At 63.1% G+C, this 16135-nt stretch overlaps 1 protein-coding gene across 1 annotated transcript in view; it reads right to left on the bottom strand.

The window, feature by feature from the left end:
- Positions 1–16135, bottom strand: part of LOC140691676 (uncharacterized) — an 83375-nt gene that overhangs the window by 59209 nt on the left and 8031 nt on the right. The window lies entirely within an intron of this gene.

Raw genomic sequence — 16135 nt, 5'->3', positions numbered from 1 at the left:
TCTGGAGATGAGGGCGGGAATGGCTTCCGGGAAAACAGGAAGCTCACCTTTCCCAGGACGACGTCCAACGGAGCACGGCCACCCCACTTACCTGGGCCTCCGGGGCCGCCGCAGGCGGGCGGGAGCTGCCGGCCAATGCCGGGGCCGGGCCAGGTCCTACGTGGGCTGAAAACCACAGAAGGGATGGAGGATTAGGCTCGCCTGCGAAGACTTTGCTGAAGCCACACAAAACCTGGTGAGCCTTCCTTCCCCGTATCCCACTCGTCCCCGCATCAGACCGAGTGGGAGACGGGTCTCGTGACCCTGAGGGAGACACCACAGGCCACGGGTTCAGGTGTCTCTTCCATAGCCGATCAACGGCCGTGGAAGGTCAGGGCTCCACACGCTGCAGACAATGGCAGGGGTGGGCTTCTCCTTCGGGGAGCCCGGAACGTGCTCCCTGTTGAAGCCCCGTGTGCAGAACTGACACGCCTGCCTTCTGTCACAGGCCTCTTACTCCTTACCACTCTACAAGAGACACCTCCTCCCCAGGGCAGGATGGGGGAGGGGAAGACGCGGTCCATCAATTGCGTCCGCTAAGGGACCAGGGGAGCACGGCCGACAGCCCAGTCAGGGTGGCCCATGCCCTGGGAGGGACCTGGAGAGCGATCTGCCCTTCTCCTGCAGTGACGCAAGGAACAAACAGAGGAATGGACGCTTTCCTCTTACCAAGTGGAGCATCCGGTACTGGTGAGCGAGGCTGCACAGGGCCCAAGGGGGGCCCAGGTGCTGGTGGCAACACGGGCCGGTCCCTGCAAACGCCGGGACGCTGCAAGGTAACCTGCAGGGCAGAAGGGAGAGCCGTGTCAGGCGACAGAAACGGAGCGACCACCGACAAAAGCCGAAACCCAACGCATCAGCTGTCGGCACCGGGCACCCTCCCCACACCCCGCCGGGTGCCCACCCAGCAGCACAGTGCCCCACGCTCCACCCAGCCCTCTGGGGCCTGCAGCCGGCAGCCCGGGCCGCGCAGCAGGACACGGGGGGACAACAATGGCGCCACACGCCGCCGCCGGTGTCTCCAAGTGGACGAAGCCAAGGGTCCTGCCTGCGAGGATGCACACAGAGCTTCCAGCACTCTGACAAAAGCAGCGCCTTCCCAACAGGCAGCCCCTTTGGGCAGGACAGCCCTCCTCGCCACCACCCCAGCTCCACGGGAGCTGGCCCGGCGCGGACCAGGAACACGCAGAAGGGACGGACGTGAAAAGCTCGTCCTCCACACGTGCAATCAGAGCCGCACCTGGGTCACCGCTCTGCCTCCAGGACCCTGCCTGGCCCTCTCCTTCCCCCCAAACCAAGTAATCTCCTCCGACCGGCAGGGGCTTCCCCTGGGCGCAACGTGCACTGGGGAGCTGGGCACCCCGGAGTCCTGCGGGGGAGCTGCCCAAGTGCTCCTGAGGGGACAACGCTGCCCACAGGAGGTAGTCAGGCTCCGCTACAATCACCGCTATCCTCAGGGACGTCTGGGTTTTCAGTGCGCTACGAAGCGCGCACTACTTGTGTCCTTCGGCAAACTCAAGTGGGATGTCTGGATCCCACAACTGACACCAAAAGGACCCTACAGGCCCGTGCGCAAACTCCCGCGACGTGTCATGCTGACGCACAGGAGCAGCTCTGGCAGCTTCCGGGGCAGGCCCGACCCGGCGCAGGGGTGGGGAGCACGACGGGAGGACGCTGCTGCGCGTCGCAATTCCCCTGCAGGGAAGTAGGCCTCTTCACTGCGGGCTCTTTCCCTTCAAGCCTCTATTTCTTACGACGAAAGCAACATCTACCCAGAGTACAACTGGACGCAGCGGGCCAGGCACATCTCCGTCCCGAGAACAGACGGTCACGGGTTCTGACATTTACCCCACACCAAACAGGTAGACTCAAAGCTGCACAAAGCACACAGGACAAAGCTGGAGGGAGGGCTTTGCCCCTTTCTCAGTTACGAGCATTTCAATGGGCATGCTAAACAGGAGAATCACCTGGCCTCAGCAAGGAAACAAGTCAAACGAGGGACGACACAGGACTCTGCCTCAGTGACCCAGGAGCAACCCCAGGTGCAGGTCGGCAGGAAGGAGTCAGCAGAGCCAGGAGAAGCCAGTGTGGAGCGAGGGCTCACCCTCCGCACGCTATCTCGACAAACCCACAGCCAAAGTCTGCGGTCCTCGGCTTCTGAGCACTCCCTCATGGCTTCTGCAGGCACCGGCCAAGGTGACGGGCTCCAGGGACAAGCAGCCCACTGGCCCCTGGGGAGACTGAATTTGAAAGCGAACGACATGCCAGACCCGTCCCAGGACACACAGTCTGGAGATGAGGGCGGGAATGGCTTCCGGGAAAACAGGAAGCTCACCTTTCCCAGGACGACGTCCAACGGAGCACGGCCACCCCACTTACCTGGGCCTCCGGGGCCGCCGCAGGCGGGCGGGAGCTGCCGGCCAATGCCGGGGCCGGGCCAGGTCCTACGTGGGCTGAAAACCACAGAAGGGATGGAGGATTAGGCTCGCCTGCGAAGACTTTGCTGAAGCCACACAAAACCTGGTGAGCCTTCCTTCCCCGTATCCCACTCGTCCCCGCATCAGACCGAGTGGGAGACGGGTCTCGTGACCCTGAGGGAGACACCACAGGCCACGGGTTCAGGTGTCTCTTCCATAGCCGATCAACGGCCGTGGAAGGTCAGGGCTCCACACGCTGCAGACAATGGCAGGGGTGGGCTTCTCCTTCGGGGAGCCCGGAACGTGCTCCCTGTTGAAGCCCCGTGTGCAGAACTGACACGCCTGCCTTCTGTCACAGGCCTCTTACTCCTTACCACTCTACAAGAGACACCTCCTCCCCAGGGCAGGATGGGGGAGGGGAAGACGCGGTCCATCAATTGCGTCCGCTAAGGGACCAGGGGAGCACGGCCGACAGCCCAGTCAGGGTGGCCCATGCCCTGGGAGGGACCTGGAGAGCGATCTGCCCTTCTCCTGCAGTGACGCAAGGAACAAACAGAGGAATGGACGCTTTCCTCTTACCAAGTGGAGCATCCGGTACTGGTGAGCGAGGCTGCACAGGGCCCAAGGGGGGCCCAGGTGCTGGTGGCAACACGGGCCGGTCCCTGCAAACGCCGGGACGCTGCAAGGTAACCTGCAGGGCAGAAGGGAGAGCCGTGTCAGGCGACAGAAACGGAGCGACCACCGACAAAAGCCGAAACCCAACGCATCAGCTGTCGGCACCGGGCACCCTCCCCACACCCCGCCGGGTGCCCACCCAGCAGCACAGTGCCCCACGCTCCACCCAGCCCTCTGGGGCCTGCAGCCGGCAGCCCGGGCCGCGCAGCAGGACACGGGGGGACAACAATGGCGCCACACGCCGCCGCCGGTGTCTCCAAGTGGACGAAGCCAAGGGTCCTGCCTGCGAGGATGCACACAGAGCTTCCAGCACTCTGACAAAAGCAGCGCCTTCCCAACAGGCAGCCCCTTTGGGCAGGACAGCCCTCCTCGCCACCACCCCAGCTCCACGGGAGCTGGCCCGGCGCGGACCAGGAACACGCAGAAGGGACGGACGTGAAAAGCTCGTCCTCCACACGTGCAATCAGAGCCGCACCTGGGTCACCGCTCTGCCTCCAGGACCCTGCCTGGCCCTCTCCTTCCCCCCAAACCAAGTAATCTCCTCCGACCGGCAGGGGCTTCCCCTGGGCGCAACGTGCACTGGGGAGCTGGGCACCCCGGAGTCCTGCGGGGGAGCTGCCCAAGTGCTCCTTTGGGGACAACGCTGCCCACAGGAGGTAGTCAGGCTCCGCTACAATCACCGCTATCCTCAGGGACGTCTGGGTTTTCAGTGCGCTACGAAGCGCGCACTACTTGTGTCCTTCGGCAAACTCAAGTGGGATGTCTGGATCCCACAACTGACACCAAAAGGACCCTACAGGCCCGTGCACAAAATCCCGCGACGTGTCATGCTGACGCACAGGAGCAGCTCTGGCAGCTTCCGGGGCAGGCCCGACCCGGCGCAGGGGTGGGGAGCACGACGGGAGGACGCTGCTGCGCGTCGCAATTCCCCTGCAGGGAAGTAGGCCTCTTCACTGCGGGCTCTTTCCCTTCAAGCCTCTATTTCTTACGACGAAAGCAACATCTACCCAGAGTACAACTGGACGCAGCGGGCCAGGCACATCTCCGTCCCGAGAACAGACGGTCACGGGTTCTGACATTTACCCCACACCAAACAGGTAGACTCAAAGCTGCACAAAGCACACAGGACAAAGCTGGAGGGAGGGCTTTGCCCCTTTCTCAGTTACGAGCATTTCAATGGGCATGCTAAACAGGAGAATCACCTGCCCTCAGCAAGGAAACAAGTCAAACGAGGGACGACACAGGACTCTGCCTCAGTGACCCAGGAGCAACCCCAGGTGCAGGTCGGCAGGAAGGAGTCAGCAGAGCCAGGAGAAGCCAGTGTGGAGCGAGGGCTCACCCTCCGCACGCTATCTCGACAAACCCACAGCCAAAGTCTGCGGTCCTCGGCTTCTGAGCACTCCCTCATGGCTTCTGCAGGCACCGGCCAAGGTGACGGGCTCCAGGGACAAGCAGCCCACTGGCCCCTGGGGAGACTGAATTTGAAAGCGAACGACATGCCAGACCCGTCCCAGGACACACAGTCTGGAGATGAGGGCGGGAATGGCTTCCGGGAAAACAGGAAGCTCACCTTTCCCAGGACGACGTCCAACGGAGCACGGCCACCCCACTTACCTGGGCCTCCGGGGCCGCCGCAGGCGGGCGGGAGCTGCCGGCCAATGCCGGGGCCGGGCCAGGTCCTACGTGGGCTGAAAACCACAGAAGGGATGGAGGATTAGGCTCGCCTGCGAAGACTTTTCTGAAGCCACACAAAACCTGGTGAGCCTTCCTTCCCCGTATCCCACTCGTCCCCGCATCAGACCGAGTGGGAGACAGGTCTCGTGACCCTGAGGGAGACACCACAGGCCACGGGTTCAGGTGTCTCTTCCATAGCCGATCAACGGCCGTGGAAGGTCAGGGCTCCACACGCTGCAGACAATGGCAGGGGTGGGCTTCTCCTTCGGGGAGCCCGGAACGTGCTCCCTGTTGAAGCCCCGTGTGCAGAACTGACACGCCTGCCTTCTGTCACAGGCCTCTTACTCCTTACCACTCTACAAGAGACACCTCCTCCCCAGGGCAGGATGGGGGAGGGGAAGACGCGGTCCATCAATTGCGTCCGCTAAGGGACCAGGGGAGCACGGCCGACAGCCCAGTCAGGGTGGCCCATGCCCTGGGAGGGACCTGGAGAGCGATCTGCCCTTCTCCTGCAGTGACGCAAGGAACAAACAGAGGAATGGACGCTTTCCTCTTACCAAGTGGAGCATCCGGTACTGGTGAGCGAGGCTGCACAGGGCCCAAGGGGGGCCCAGGTGCTGGTGGCAACACGGGCCGGTCCCTGCAAACGCCGGGACGCTGCAAGGTAACCTGCAGGGCAGAAGGGAGAGCCGTGTCAGGCGACAGAAACGGAGCGACCACCGACAAAAGCCGAAACCCAACGCATCAGCTGTCGGCACCGGGCACCCTCCCCACACCCCGCCGGGTGCCCACCCAGCAGCACAGTGCCCCACGCTCCACCCAGCCCTCTGGGGCCTGCAGCCGGCAGCCCGGGCCGCGCAGCAGGACACGGGGGGACAACAATGGCGCCACACGCCGCCGCCGGTGTCTCCAAGTGGACGAAGCCAAGGGTCCTGCCTGCGAGGATGCACACAGAGCTTCCAGCACTCTGACAAAAGCAGCGCCTTCCCAACAGGCAGCCCCTTTGGGCAGGACAGCCCTCCTCGCCACCACCCCAGCTCCACGGGAGCTGGCCCGGCGCGGACCAGGAACACGCAGAAGGGACGGACGTGAAAAGCTCGTCCTCCACACGTGCAATCAGAGCCGCACCTGGGTCACCGCTCTGCCTCCAGGACCCTGCCTGGCCCTCTCCTTCCCCCCAAACCAAGTAATCTCCTCCGACCGGCAGGGGCTTCCCCTGGGCGCAACGTGCACTGGGGAGCTGGGCACCCCGGAGTCCTGCGGGGGAGCTGCCCAAGTGCTCCTGAGGGGACAACGCTGCCCACAGGAGGTAGTCAGGCTCCGCTACAATCACCGCTATCCTCAGGGACGTCTGGGTTTTCAGTGCGCTACGAAGCGCGCACTACTTGTGTCCTTCGGCAAACTCAAGTGGGATGTCTGGATCCCACAACTGACACCAAAATGACCCTACAGGCCCGTGCGCAAAATCCCGCGACGTGTCATGCTGACGCACAGGAGCAGCTCTGGCAGCTTCCGGGGCAGGCCCGACCCGGCGCAGGGGTGGGGAGCACGACGGGAGGACGCTGCTGCGCGTCGCAATTCCCCTGCAGGGAAGTAGGCCTCTTCACTGCGGGCTCTTTCCCTTCAAGCCTCTATTTCTTACGACGAAAGCAACATCTACCCAGAGTACAACTGGACGCAGCGGGCCAGGCACATCTCCGTCCCGAGAACAGACGGTCACGGGTTCTGACATTTACCCCACACCAAACAGGTAGACTCAAAGCTGCACAAAGCACACAGGACAAAGCTGGAGGGAGGGCTTTGCCCCTTTCTCAGTTACGAGCATTTCAATGGGCATGCTAAACAGGAGAATCACCTGGCCTCAGCAAGGAAACAAGTCAAACGAGGGACGACACAGGACTCTGCCTCAGTGACCCAGGAGAAACCCCAGGTGCAGGTCGGCAGGAAGGAGTCAGCAGAGCCAGGAGAAGCCAGTGTGGAGCGAGGGCTCACCCTCCGCACGCTATCTCGACAAACCCACAGCCAAAGTCTGCGGTCCTCGGCTTCTGAGCACTCCCTCATGGCTTCTGCAGGCACCGGCCAAGGTGACGGGCTCCAGGGACAAGCAGCCCACTGGCCCCTGGGGAGACTGAATTGGAAAGCGAACGACATGCCAGACCCGTCCCAGGACACACAGTCTGGAGATGAGGGCGGGAATGGCTTCCGGGAAAACAGGAAGCTCACCTTTCCCAGGACGACGTCCAACGGAGCACGGCCACCCCACTTACCTGGGCCTCCGGGGCCGCCGCAGGCGGGCGGGAGCTGCCGGCCAATGCCGGGGCCGGGCCAGGTCCTACGTGGGCTGAAAACCACAGAAGGGATGGAGGATTAGGCTCGCCTGCGAAGACTTTGCTGAAGCCACACAAAACCTGGTGAGCCTTCCTTCCCCGTATCCCACTCGTCCCCGCATCAGACCGAGTGGGAGACAGGTCTCGTGACCCTGAGGGAGACACCACAGGCCACGGGTTCAGGTGTCTCTTCCATAGCCGATCAACGGCCGTGGAAGGTCAGGGCTCCACACGCTGCAGACAATGGCAGGGGTGGGCTTCTCCTTCGGGGAGCCCGGAACGTGCTCCCTGTTGAAGCCCCGTGTGCAGAACTGACACGCCTGCCTTCTGTCACAGGCCTCTTACTCCTTACCACTCTACAAGAGACACCTCCTCCCCAGGGCAGGATGGGGGAGGGGAAGACGCGGTCCATCAATTGCGTCCGCTAAGGGACCAGGGGAGCACGGCCGACAGCCCAGTCAGGGTGGCCCATGCCCTGGGAGGGACCTGGAGAGCGATCTGCCCTTCTCCTGCAGTGACGCAAGGAACAAACAGAGGAATGGACGCTTTCCTCTTACCAAGTGGAGCATCCGGTACTGGTGAGCGAGGCTGCACAGGGCCCAAGGGGGGCCCAGGTGCTGGTGGCAACACGGGCCGGTCCCTGCAAACGCCGGGACGCTGCAAGGTAACCTGCAGGGCAGAAGGGAGAGCCGTGTCAGGCGACAGAAACGGAGCGACCACCGACAAAAGCCGAAACCCAACGCATCAGCTGTCGGCACCGGGCACCCTCCCCACACCCCGCCGGGTGCCCACCCAGCAGCACAGTGCCCCACGCTCCACCCAGCCCTCTGGGGCCTGCAGCCGGCAGCCCGGGCCGCGCAGCAGGACACGGGGGGACAACAATGGCGCCACACGCCGCCGCCGGTGTCTCCAAGTGGACGAAGCCAAGGGTCCTGCCTGCGAGGATGCACACAGAGCTTCCAGCACTCTGACAAAAGCAGCGCCTTCCCAACAGGCAGCCCCTTTGGGCAGGACAGCCCTCCTCGCCACCACCCCAGCTCCACGGGAGCTGGCCCGGCGTGGACCAGGAACACGCAGAAGGGACGGACGTGAAAAGCTCGTCCTCCACACGTGCAATCAGAGCCGCACCTGGGTCACCGCTCTGCCTCCAGGACCCTGCCTGGCCCTCTCCTTCCCCCCAAACCAAGTAATCTCCTCCGACCGGCAGGGGCTTCCCCTGGGCGCAACGTGCACTGGGGAGCTGGGCACCCCGGAGTCCTGCGGGGGAGCTGCCCAAGTGCTCCTTTGGGGACAACGCTGCCCACAGGAGGTAGTCAGGCTCCGCTACAATCACCGCTATCCTCAGGGACGTCTGGGTTTTCAGTGCGCTACGAAGCGCGCACTACTTGTGTCCTTCGGCAAACTCAAGTGGGATGTCTGGATCCCACAACTGACACCAAAAGGACCCTACAGGCCCGTGCGCAAACTCCCGCGACGTGTCATGCTGACGCACAGGAGCAGCTCTGGCAGCTTCCGGGGCAGGCCCGACCCGGCGCAGGGGTGGGGAGCACGACGGGAGGACGCTGCTGCGCGTCGCAATTCCCCTGCAGGGAAGTAGGCCTCTTCACTGCGGGCTCTTTCCCTTCAAGCCTCTATTTCTTACGACGAAAGCAACATCTACCCAGAGTACAACTGGACGCAGCGGGCCAGGCACATCTCCGTCCCGAGAACAGACGGTCACGGGTTCTGACATTTACCCCACACCAAACAGGTAGACTCAAAGCTGCACAAAGCACACAGGACAAAGCTGGAGGGAGGGCTTTGCCCCTTTCTCAGTTACGAGCATTTCAATGGGCATGCTAAACAGGAGAATCACCTGGCCTCAGCAAGGAAACAAGTCAAACGAGGGACGACACAGGACTCTGCCTCAGTGACCCAGGAGCAACCCCAGGTGCAGGTCGGCAGGAAGGAGTCAGCAGAGCCAGGAGAAGCCAGTGTGGAGCGAGGGCTCACCCTCCGCACGCTATCTCGACAAACCCACAGCCAAAGTCTGCGGTCCTCGGCTTCTGAGCACTCCCTCATGGCTTCTGCAGGCACCGGCCAAGGTGACGGGCTCCAGGGACAAGCAGCCCACTGGCCCCTGGGGAGACTGAATTTGAAAGCGAACGACATGCCAGACCCGTCCCAGGACACACAGTCTGGAGATGAGGGCGGGAATGGCTTCCGGGAAAACAGGAAGCTCACCTTTCCCAGGACGACGTCCAACGGAGCACGGCCACCCCACTTACCTGGGCCTCCGGGGCCGCCGCAGGCGGGCGGGAGCTGCCGGCCAATGCCGGGGCCGGGCCAGGTCCTACGTGGGCTGAAAACCACAGAAGGGATGGAGGATTAGGCTCGCCTGCGAAGACTTTGCTGAAGCCACACAAAACCTGGTGAGCCTTCCTTCCCCGTATCCCACTCGTCCCCGCATCAGACCGAGTGGGAGACGGGTCTCGTGACCCTGAGGGAGACACCACAGGCCACGGGTTCAGGTGTCTCTTCCATAGCCGATCAACGGCCGTGGAAGGTCAGGGCTCCACACGCTGCAGACAATGGCAGGGGTGGGCTTCTCCTTCGGGGAGCCCGGAACGTGCTCCCTGTTGAAGCCCCGTGTGCAGAACTGACACGCCTGCCTTCTGTCACAGGCCTCTTACTCCTTACCACTCTACAAGAGACACCTCCTCCCCAGGGCAGGATGGGGGAGGGGAAGACGCGGTCCATCAATTGCGTCCGCTAAGGGACCAGGGGAGCACGGCCGACAGCCCAGTCAGGGTGGCCCATGCCCTGGGAGGGACCTGGAGAGCGATCTGCCCTTCTCCTGCAGTGACGCAAGGAACAAACAGAGGAATGGACGCTTTCCTCTTACCAAGTGGAGCATCCGGTACTGGTGAGCGAGGCTGCACAGGGCCCAAGGGGGGCCCAGGTGCTGGTGGCAACACGGGCCGGTCCCTGCAAACGCCGGGACGCTGCAAGGTAACCTGCAGGGCAGAAGGGAGAGCCGTGTCAGGCGACAGAAACGGAGCGACCACCGACAAAAGCCGAAACCCAACGCATCAGCTGTCGGCACCGGGCACCCTCCCCACACCCCGCCGGGTGCCCACCCAGCAGCACAGTGCCCCACGCTCCACCCAGCCCTCTGGGGCCTGCAGCCGGCAGCCCGGGCCGCGCAGCAGGACACGGGGGGACAACAATGGCGCCACACGCCGCCGCCGGTGTCTCCAAGTGGACGAAGCCAAGGGTCCTGCCTGCGAGGATGCACACAGAGCTTCCAGCACTCTGACAAAAGCAGCGCCTTCCCAACAGGCAGCCCCTTTGGGCAGGACAGCCCTCCTCGCCACCACCCCAGCTCCACGGGAGCTGGCCCGGCGCGGACCAGGAACACGCAGAAGGGACGGACGTGAAAAGCTCGTCCTCCACACGTGCAATCAGAGCCGCACCTGGGTCACCGCTCTGCCTCCAGGACCCTGCCTGGCCCTCTCCTTCCCCCCAAACGAAGTAATCTCCTCCAACCGGCAGGGGCTTCCCCTGGGCGCAACGTGCACTGGGGAGCTGGGCACCCCGGAGTCCTGCGGGGGAGCTGCCCAAGTGCTCCTGAGGGGACAACGCTGCCCACAGGAGGTAGTCAGGCTCCGCTACAATCACCGCTATCCTCAGGGACGTCTGGGTTTTCAGTGCGCTACGAAGCGCGCACTACTTGTGTCCTTCGGCAAACTCAAGTGGGATGTCTGGATCCCACAACTGACACCAAAAGGACCCTACAGGCCCGTGCGCAAAATCCCGCGACGTGTCATGCTGACGCACAGGAGCAGCTCTGGCAGCTTCCGGGGCAGGCCCGACCCGGCGCAGGGGTGGGGAGCACGACGGGAGGACGCTGCTGCGCGTCGCAATTCCCCTGCAGGGAAGTAGGCCTCTTCACTGCGGGCTCTTTCCCTTCAAGCCTCTATTTCTTACGACGAAAGCAACATCTACCCAGAGTACAACTGGACGCAGCGGGCCAGGCACATCTCCGTCCCGAGAACAGACGGTCACGGGTTCTGACATTTACCCCACACCAAACAGGTAGACTCAAAGCTGCACAAAGCACACAGGACAAAGCTGGAGGGAGGGCTTTGCCCCTTTCTCAGTTACGAGCATTTCAATGGGCATGCTAAACAGGAGAATCACCTGGCCTCAGCAAGGAAACAAGTCAAACGAGGGACGACACAGGACTCTGCCTCAGTGACCCAGGAGCAACCCCAGGTGCAGGTCGGCAGGAAGGAGTCAGCAGAGCCAGGAGAAGCCAGTGTGGAGCGAGGGCTCACCCTCCGCACGCTATCTCGACAAACCCACAGCCAAAGTCTGCGGTCCTCGGCTTCTGAGCACTCCCTCATGGCTTCTGCAGGCACCGGCCAAGGTGACGGGCTCCAGGGACAAGCAGCCCACTGGCCCCTGGGGAGACTGAATTTGAAAGCGAACGACATGCCAGACCCGTCCCAGGACACACAGTCTGGAGATGAGGGCGGGAATGGCTTCCGGGAAAACAGGAAGCTCACCTTTCCCAGGACGACGTCCAACGGAGCACGGCCACCCCACTTACCTGGGCCTCCGGGGCCGCCGCAGGCGGGCGGGAGCTGCCGGCCAATGCCGGGGCCGGGCCAGGTCCTACGTGGGCTGAAAACCACAGAAGGGATGGAGGATTAGGCTCGCCTGCGAAGACTTTGCTGAAGCCACACAAAACCTGGTGAGCCTTCCTTCCCCGTATCCCACTCGTCCCCGCATCAGACCGAGTGGGAGACGGGTCTCGTGACCCTGAGGGAGACACCACAGGCCACGGGTTCAGGTGTCTCTTCCATAGCCGATCAACGGCCGTGGAAGGTCAGGGCTCCACACGCTGCAGACAATGGCAGGGGTGGGCTTCTCCTTCGGGAAGCCCGGAACGTGCTCCCTGTTGAAGCCCCGTGTGCAGAACTGACACGCCTGCCTTCTGTCACAGGCCTCTTACTCTTTACCACTCTATAAGAGACACCTCCTCCCCAGGGCAGGATGGGGGAGGGGAAGACACGGTCCATCAATTGCGTCCGCTAAGGGACCAGGGGAGCACGGCCGACAGCCCAGTCAGGGTGGCCCATGCCCTGGGAGGGACCTGGAGAGCGATCTGCCCTTCTCCTGCAGTGACGCAAGGAACAAACAGAGGAATGGACGCTTTCCTCTTACCAAGTGGAGCATCCGGTACTGGTGAGCGAGGCTGCACAGGGCCCAAGGGGGGCCCAGGTGCTGGTGGCAACACGGGCCGGTCCCTGCAAACGCCGGGACGCTGCAAGGTAACCTGCAGGGCAGAAGGGAGAGCCGTGTCAGGCGACAGAAACGGAGCGACCACCGACAAAAGCCGAAACCCAACGCATCAGCTGTCGGCACCGGGCACCCTCCCCACACCCCACCGGGTGCCCACCCAGCAGCACAGTGCCCCACGCTCCACCCAGCCCTCTGGGGCCTGCAGCCGGCAGCCCGGGCCGCGCAGCAGGACACGGGGGGACAACAATGGCGCCACACGCCGCCGCCGGTGTCTCCAAGTGGACGAAGCCAAGGGTCCTGCCTGCGAGGATGCACACAGAGCTTCCAGCACTCTGACAAAAGCAGCGCCTTCCCAACAGGCAGCCCCTTTGGGCAGGACAGCCCTCCTCGCCACCACCCCAGCTCCACGGGAGCTGGCCCGGCGTGGACCAGGAACACGCAGAAGGGACGGACGTGAAAAGCTCGTCCTCCACACGTGCAATCAGAGCCGCACCTGGGTCACCGCTCTGCCTCCAGGACCCTGCCTGGCCCTCTCCTTCCCCCCAAACCAAGTAATCTCCTCCGACCGGCAGGGGCTTCCCCTGGGCGCAACGTGCACTGGGGAGCTGGGCACCCCGGAGTCCTGCGGGGGAGCTGCCCAAGTGCTCCTGAGGGGACAACGCTGCCCACAGGAGGTAGTCAGGCTCCGCTACAATCACCGCTATCCTCAGGGACGTCTGGGTTTTCAGTGCGCTACGAAGCGCGCACTACTTGTGTCCTTCGGCAAACTCAAGTGGGATGTCTGGATCCCACAACTGACACCAAAAGGACCCTACAGGCCCGTGCGCAAAATCCCGCGACGTGTCATGCTGACGCACAGGAGCAGCTCTGGCAGCTTCCGGGGCAGGCCCGACCCGGCGCAGGGGTGGGGAGCACGACGGGAGGACGCTGCTGCGCGTCGCAATTCCCCTGCAGGGAAGTAGGCCTCTTCACTGCGGGCTCTTTCCCTTCAAGCCTCTATTTCTTACGACGAAAGCAACATCTACCCAGAGTACAACTGGACGCAGCGGGCCAGGCACATCTCCGTCCCGAGAACAGACGGTCACGGGTTCTGACATTTACCCCACACCAAACAGGTAGACTCAAAGCTGCACAAAGCACACAGGACAAAGCTGGAGGGAGGGCTTTGCCCCTTTCTCAGTTACGAGCATTTCAATGGGCATGCTAAACAGGAGAATCACCTGGCCTCAGCAAGGAAACAAGTCAAACGAGGGACGACACAGGACTCTGCCTCAGTGACCCAGGAGCAACCCCAGGTGCAGGTCGGCAGGAAGGAGTCAGCACAGCCAGGAGAAGCCAGTGTGGAGCGAGGGCTCACCCTCCGCACGCTATCTCGACAAACCCACAGCCAAAGTCTGCGGTCCTCGGCTTCTGAGCACTCCCTCATGGCTTCTGCAGGCACCGGCCAAGGTGACGGGCTCCAGGGACAAGCAGCCCACTGGCCCCTGGGGAGACTGAATTGGAAAGCGAACGACATGCCAGACCCGTCCCAGGACACACAGTCTGGAGATGAGGGCGGGAATGGCTTCCGGGAAAACAGGAAGCTCACCTTTCCCAGGACGACGTCCAACGGAGCACGGCCACCCCACTTACCTGGGCCTCCGGGGCCGCCGCAGGCGGGCGGGAGCTGCCGGCCAATGCCGGGGCCGGGCCAGGTCCTACGTGGGCTGAAAACCACAGAAGGGATGGAGGATTAGGCTCGCCTGCGAAGACTTTGCTGAAGCCACACAAAACCTGGTGAGCCTTCCTTCCCCGTATCCCACTCGTCCCCGCATCAGACCGAGTGGGAGATGGGTCTCGTGACCCTGAGGGAGACACCACAGGCCACGGGTTCAGGTGTCTCTTCCATAGCCGATCAACGGCCGTGGAAGGTCAGGGCTCCACACGCTGCAGACAATGGCAGGGGTGGGCTTCTCCTTCGGGGAGCCCGGAACGTGCTCCCTGTTGAAGCCCCGTGTGCAGAACTGACACGCCTGCCTTCTGTCACAGGCCTCTTACTCCTTACCACTCTACAAGAGACACCTCCTCCCCAGGGCAGGATGGGGGAGGGGAAGACGCGGTCCATCAATTGCGTCCGCTAAGGGACCAGGGGAGCACGGCCGACAGCCCAGTCAGGGTGGCCCATGCCCTGGGAGGGACCTGGAGAGCGATCTGCCCTTCTCCTGCAGTGACGCAAGGAACAAACAGAGGAATGGACGCTTTCCTCTTACCAAGTGGAGCATCCGGTACTGGTGAGCGAGGCTGCACAGGGCCCAAGGGGGGCCCAGGTGCTGGTGGCAACACGGGCCGGTCCCTGCAAACGCCGGGACGCTGCAAGGTAACCTGCAGGGCAGAAGGGAGAGCCGTGTCAGGCGACAGAAACGGAGCGACCACCGACAAAAGCCGAAACCCAACGCATCAGCTGTCGGCACCGGGCACCCTCCCCACACCCCGCCGGGTGCCCACCCAGCAGCACAGTGCCCCACGCTCCACCCAGCCCTCTGGGGCCTGCAGCCGGCAGCCCGGGCCGCGCAGCAGGACACGGGGGGACAACAATGGCGCCACACGCCGCCGCCGGTGTCTCCAAGTGGACGAAGCCAAGGGTCCTGCCTGCGAGGATGCACACAGAGCTTCCAGCACTCTGACAAAAGCAGCGCCTTCCCAACAGGCAGCCCCTTTGGGCAGGACAGCCCTCCTCGCCACCACCCCAGCTCCACGGGAGCTGGCCCGGCGCGGACCAAGAACACGCAGAAGGGACGGACGTGAAAAGCTCGTCCTCCACACGTGCAATCAGAGCCGCACCTGGGTCACTGCTCTGCCTCCAGGACCCTGCCTGGCCCTCTCCTTCCCCCCAAACCAAGTAATCTCCTCCGACCGGCAGGGGCTTCCCCTAGGCGCAACGTGCACTGGGGAACTGGGCACCCCGGAGTCCTGCGGGGGAGCTGCCCAAGTGCTCCTGAGGGGACAACGCTGCCCACAGGAGGTAGTCAGGCTCCGCTACAATCACCGCTATCCTCAGGGACGTCTGGGTTTTCAGTGCGCTATGAAGCGCGCACTACTTGTGTCCTTCGGCAAACTCAAGTGGGATGTCTGGATCCCACAACTGACACCAAAAGGACCCTACAGGCCCGTGCGCAAAATCCCGCGACGTGTCATGCTGACGCACAGGAGCAGCTCTGGCAGCTTCCGGGGCAGGCCCGACCCGGCGCAGGGGTGGGGAGCACGACGGGAGGACGCTGCTGCGCATCGCAATTCCCCTGCAGGGAAGTAGGCCTCTTCACTGCGGGCTCTTTCCCTTCAAGCCTCTATTTCTTACGACGAAAGCAACATCTACCCAGAGTACAACTGGACGCAGCGGGCCAGGCACATCTCCGTCCCGAGAACAGACGGTCACGGGTTCTGACATTTACCCCACACCAAACAGGTAGACTCAAAGCTGCACAAAGCACACAGGACAAAGCTGGAGGGAGGGCTTTGCCCCTTTCTCAGTTACGAGCATTTCAATGGGCATGCTAAACAGGAGAATCACCTGGCCTCAGCAAGGAAACAAGTCAAACGAGGGACGACACAGGACTCTGCCTCAGTGACCCAGGAGCAACCCCAGGTGCAGGTCGGCAGGAAGGAGTCAGCAGAGCCAGGAGAAGCCAGTGTGGAGCGAGGGCTCACCCTCCGCACGCTATCTCGACAAACCCACAG

This window comes from Vicugna pacos, chromosome 36, assembly GCF_048564905.1.
Source record: "Vicugna pacos chromosome 36, VicPac4, whole genome shotgun sequence".
NCBI classification, from domain to species: Eukaryota; Metazoa; Chordata; class Mammalia; order Artiodactyla; family Camelidae; genus Vicugna; species Vicugna pacos.
The sequence above is the reverse complement of the archived record's forward strand: the minus strand, read 5'-3'. Positions and strand labels throughout refer to the sequence as shown.